This window comes from Microtus oregoni, unplaced genomic scaffold (assembly GCF_018167655.1).
Source record: "Microtus oregoni isolate MIOR12 unplaced genomic scaffold, Mior012 000005F_ref0000423, whole genome shotgun sequence".
Classification (NCBI taxonomy): Eukaryota; Metazoa; Chordata; class Mammalia; order Rodentia; family Cricetidae; genus Microtus; species Microtus oregoni.
This window is the reverse complement of record NW_024543064.1, coordinates 25546663-25552662: the sequence shown is the minus strand read 5'-3', so window position 1 is coordinate 25552662 and position 6000 is coordinate 25546663.

Genomic DNA, 6000 nt, shown 5'->3' with positions numbered 1-6000 from the left:
CAGAGGGGACCAAAAGGATACGGGTGCTTTCTGGACAGGGTCAGAACTGACAGGGATGCTGGACAGTGAATATATAGTCTCATTGCTGCATGACTGTGGATAAGTCACGTAGTCTCTCAGGACCTGTGTCTTCAGGGACACTGGGCAGCAATCTTTATTTCTCATGTTTACTAGGGGCATTGAGAGTAGCGTTGCCGGTAAGTGGGAGGCAGAGGGGTGACCCAGAAACTGGGTGGGGGAGCAGGCGCCGGTAGAGATCCCAGTTCTCAACGCCCCCTGTGTTGCTGAGGTCTGTGGTTCTATTCAGCAAGCTTTGGGTCTTCTCTTTTCAGGGAAAAAGAACTTGGGTTTCACGTCAGGAACTCTCTGTAACATTGCCCAGATTCCCAGACCCGGCAGGCTGGTTTGAGTGACCCCCAGGGTCAACCTGGCTCTGCCCAGGAATGCAGGCCTAGCAGCAAGCCTGCCAGCCTGGTCCTTTGAGCTTATCAACACCATATTTGCTCAGGATGGGTACCAGTCACCCCCTCCCCCTCCGAAAACAACAAAACATGTTTTGTCAGTGGCAGGGTGGAGTGGGGTGGTCTCTTTGGCTCCAGGCTCGCACCTACCCCCCCAGTGGGTCTACCAGTGGGGCAGGCGGCCTGTTATTGTTGGAAGGGAGAGCTGGCTCACTGGTCGCCTGTTTCCTCCAGCTGTCCAAGCAGGGAGAGCTGGGGAGGAAACCCTCAGTCCTGTTCAGGGGCCTCAGACAAACCCTCTGTCACAACAAGGGAACAATGACTTGGATGGACCGGTGGGTGGATGGAAGGCTAGCCCCCTCTGCTCTCTGTTTCCACATCTAGAGACAGGTTGTAGGGGTGAGAGCGGGAACCGCTCTCCCCTTGCCTCCCCCGTCTCATGTCTTGTTTTCTATCACGTTGGGCACACTGTCTCCCATCTCGGGGGCCAAGGAAAATAGCGGCCTCAGGAAGCACGTCTGGTCTGGGGTTCTGCCGTCCTGAGCAGTAGCAGAGCTGGGGGAGGGGAGTAGAGAGGGCCTGGTACTGCGGGGCTCCAATCTGTACAGGGCTGTATGTAGTTCGGCAGTCAGTGATCTGTTTCCCCTCAAAAACCTTGAGGACTTTGTCCCCCTGGGTCTTTGTGGCTTCAGTCCTTGCATGAGGCCAAGCCTGGAACAGGTGTTGGGGAACAACCTGTTCACTGAATCAGACATAGGTCAGACCTAAGAAGTGCGTCTCCCAGCTCTGCTGCCTGGCGACTGTGTGACTTTCAGCAGGTCACTTAACCTGTCTAAACCTTACCTTTCTCATCTACAGACTGCACTTCAGAGAACCTGTTGTGCAAGCGATATTGGACATCTTGACTTTGTCTCGGGGAGCAGATGGCACCATAAACGCAACAGGTTTTAAACTAGGGTCAGTACACGGTTGTTGATGTTCGTGTCTTGTCAATATATGTTGTGGATCATACGGCCACAGTATTTCAAAGAAAGTTTTCTATAAATTTGCTGTTGCTGCTTGTCTTTGAGACAAGGTTTCAAGTAGCCCAGGCTAGCCTCAAACTTCATGTGGAGAGGAGGATGGCCTTGAACTTTTTAATCCTCCTGCCTCTACCTCTTGAGGTCTAGAGTTAACATCTGTGGGTGTAGGAAGGAAGGGTAAGTGGATACCAGTGGTGTTGCAGCTAGGAGGTGTCTCTTTCTGCTTATTCCCACGTCTGCACAGCAAGCTGACATGTGGCTGTCAGCTCTGCGAATCTTTGGGAATAAGGAAGATAGTTTGGGGTCTGCTGAGACACTCGTGTGCACCAGAGGCTATATGTGCGCTTATATACTTATTGTCTCGCTCAGTCTTCCAGGAATACTGTGAGGATATTGAACTATAAGAGACTGAGTCACATGGCCAATGTCACAGAACTAGTATATTTCTTGTTTGTTTGTTTTTTTTAAAGACAGGATAGCCCTGGCTGTCTTGGAACTAACTCCATAGACCAGACTGACCTTGAACTCACAGAGATCCTCCTGTCTCTACCTCCCTAGTGCTGGGATTATAGGCACATGCCACCACCACTGGGAAAGACCTGGGGACTTTTATTCTATTTTAAAATTAATTTTAATTTTTTCATTTATATGTCTGTGAGCATGTCTCCATGTGAGTACGCCACAAGTATATGGATTCCCACAGAGGCCAGAAGAGGGTGTCAGATTGCCTGGAGTTGGAGTTCTAGTCTGTTCTAAGTTGTCAGACAAGGGTATTGGGAACTGAACTTTGGCTCTTTGTCCCATTGATGAGTCTCGACTCAAGATTGTAGCAGAAAATAAAGATGGAGGCCCAATCACAAGGGCAACACTGGAAAGAGAAGAGCTGGAAAATGGGTCTGGCATGGACTAGAGCTTTGGGGCATAGTACTCAAAGAAGGGAGAAAGACAGAGAGCAGTATTGTGTGTGGTGAGCATGCTCTTGGGTCTACTGGGCTAGTTATACCAACACAACAGCAACAGCAATCAAACCTCAGCCCTTGGCACAGCGGCTCAAACACAGAGACGTGGTTGCATGCTACCCAGTCCCAGCTGAAGCATTACACACAACTCTTGTGCTGAAGGCTCAGGGATCATGGAGGAGAGGGGACAGAAAGAAGTTTGCTGTGAGATCGTGTTTCCTAGGAATGTCAGAGAAGCGATCCCCACGATGTCTCATTCACACCTCTACCTAAACAAGACCTGAACAAGAACAATACCAACAGACATGCTAACATAGAAGGGGGAAAATTCGCAAGGCCTCAACCTTAGACTAATAACCACAGGCAAGCAAGGAATGCTGAAAGGAGGGAGGGTCTTCCCACGGAAGGCGCCTATTGGCCAGCTCTGGAATCATATATATACAAGTGACGTCGTGTTTCGTGTGGACTGAGGCTGTATTTATGTGTGTGTGTGTGTGTGTGTGTGTGTGAAAAAGAGAGAGAAAGAGAGAGAGAGAGAGAGAGAGAGAGAGAGAGAGAATGATGAGAGAAAGAGAAAAGAGGCCTTGGGCTGAAGAGATGGCTCAATGCTTAAGAAAAAGAGGCCAAAGATTTGAGAGAGCAATGGGAGGGGCTAGAGGGAGGAAATTATATAATTGTATTAATTTTAAAAAATTATTCTTAAAAAGCCCTCTGAAATGCCCATGGCCTAACATGATGTAGGTTTGGCATGCCTTATTTCTCTGTGCAGGGCAATGGTGACATCCATGCTCCACACAGATATTCAGAGACTCTGGTTCCTCCATCATCTTCTAGGGCCTCTCCATCCTCCAGCAAACAGAGAACATGGAGAAGTCAGTACACTCACTTACCTGCCCTCTCCAGAGGTCACATATGCTCACCTATCACCCGTTATGAGAGTTTACTCTACAGTCACACTAGATGAAAGACATATAGAAGCGGGCCCAACTGTGTGTCCAGGAGGATGGGAACGGCATGAAATCAGCGAGGCCTCCCAGACTCTGCCACCATAACAGTGACTGAAGAACAGAGCGTGTGCTTACTGAGCTCAGATGTGCAAACAGCATGCTCCGTGGAAGTGATTCCCTTTAACCCTCACTTAGTTCTGCAACGACCTCATGAGGTAGACTGGTCCTCAGGGATGTGGCGCCCCCTCCACCTCTCACTAAAGTGTTATCTTCTCAGAATCCCACGGAAATGTAATCACAGGGTCTTTTGTGCCCGGCTCTTTTTCCACTTTGCCTGCCTTTGAGGTGCAGGCTGGCAGTTGCTAAGATGACTCCTCTTGGCACCTCTAGAAGATTTCGTGGAGAACCTTCTTCATGCTAATGTAAAGTTAGCATTTCTCTCCAGGCGGTGGCGGCGCACGCCTTTAATCCCAGCACTTGGGAGGCAGAGGCAGGTGGATCTCTGTGAGTTCGAGGCCAGCCTGGTCTACAAGAGCTAGTTCCAGGACAGGCTCCAAAGCTACAGAGAAACCCTGTCTCGAAAAACAAAAAAAAAAAAAAAAAAAAAAAAAGAATGTTAGCATCTCTTCAATGGCTGGCATTACAGAACATCTATTTTGTCATGTCTTTCCATTTGCTTCTGTTAAGCCCCACTTAATGCTTTATGTTTTTGTGTTTTCTGAACCCAAGGTTGTTGTGGAATATTTGTTTAACTATGAAAGATGTGTTGCATTTGTTTAATTATGTAACGATGCATTGTTATTTTACCTTGCCTGCCTAAGGCCCCTGATTGGTCTAATAAAAACCTGAATGGTAAAGGTGGAACTTGGGGGGCAGGGATTGTAAGTAGGAGGAGGAATTTAGGCTCAGGGGAGAAAGAGGAAGAAAGAAAAGGAGACAACAGGGAGATGTCAGGAGCTGGCCAGACAGTCAGCCACAGAGGAAGCAGGACATACAGAATGAGAGGAAGGTAACAAGCCCTGAGGCAAAACATAGATGAATAGAAACAGGTTAAATTAAGTTAAGAGAGCTGGTGGGACAAGCCTAAGCTAAGGCCGAGCATTCATAATTAATAATAAGTCTTTATGTCTTTATTTGGGAGCTGGTTGGCAGCCCAAAGAAAATGCTTTTAATCTATAAACTGACTTCAGAGGAATCGATATCATACTGTGTTGCATCCTGTTATCCCCAAGCACTGCCTGGACTTATGTTCTTTCTACCATGGCTTAGAGTTCCAGGTAGAGATAGCATACGTTTTATTAAATGGATCCCTAGTTTTCTATAAGTTATAGCCTTAGTGCTATTGCAAGTTATGTTTTAAAAATGTTAAGTTGCAATTGTTTATGCTCTGTGTAAGAATTTGTGGACACTGACCTTGTGAGTTACAATCTTGCACTAGGGCTAAATATAACTCAGCGTTAGAGTGTTTGTCCAGCATGCATGAAGCCCAGTACTGCAAACAAAATAGAACAACCCTTCCTTGCTTTTCTGTACCCAGGGAGGCAGGACTATAAACCCAGCTTTAATTGTTGGAAGGCTGAGGCAGAAGGATCAAAAGTTCAGAGCCTGTCTGGGATACAGAATGGTATTGAAAGCTAGCCTGCAAAAGTTAGTGAGACTGTCTTAATTTGAAAAAAAAAATATATATATATATATATATATATATATATATATATATATGGGGCTGGGCATGGTGGTCACATTTTTAATCCAAGTATTCAGGAGGCAGAGGTAGAGGCAGAGGATCTCTTTGAGTTCAGTGCCACGCTGGTCTACAGAGTGAGTTTCTGGACAGCCAGGGCTACACACGGAGACCCTGTCTCGAACAAACAAAAACTAAAATAAGACAAGCAAACAATACAAGAGGGCTGGGAATATAGCTCAGTGGTAGAGTGCTTGACGATGTAAGGCCCTGGATTCATTCTCCATTTAAAAAGAAAGGAAGGAAGCAAGAAAATGGCTTTGTGTTGTTTTCTCACTGTGTAAATAACAGTGTCTAAGGTATAATCCAGGCACCGCGCAATTCACTCCCTCACAGTGTGCACAGCTCAATGGTTCCCATAGCTCACCGACGCTATGCTCAATTTCTTTGAATGCTTGCCTTTGTGTAGTTAATTTTAGATAGTTTCTGATAGCATTTAAAAACTTTATATATTGTTATTATTATTATTAATACTATTACTACTGTGTTCGTGTGTGTGTGTTCAAGCACCACAGTGAGTGTGGAGATCAGAGGACAGTTGTGGGGAGCTGGGTCTTTCTTTCCATCTCTTATGTGGGTTCTGGGGATTGAACTCAGGTCATCAGGCTTCTGAGGCACCGTATTGTGTGGTTACATTACTAAGTCCTGTACCATACTTTGATTTTTCCACGGCTTCCCTTAACACTTTTCACACAGACTGTGACTTTGGGGACCCTCTCCCACAGTCCATCCCTCCTGCATCCTCTTCCCTTCCTGTTTCCGGATCATTTTTTACTTTGGACAGCATCTTCTAAACCTTCCTCTTCCTTCTCCTCTCTTCCCCCTCCTCCTCTTTGACTGGGTAAAAAATGTGCTGAGATATTATTAGAA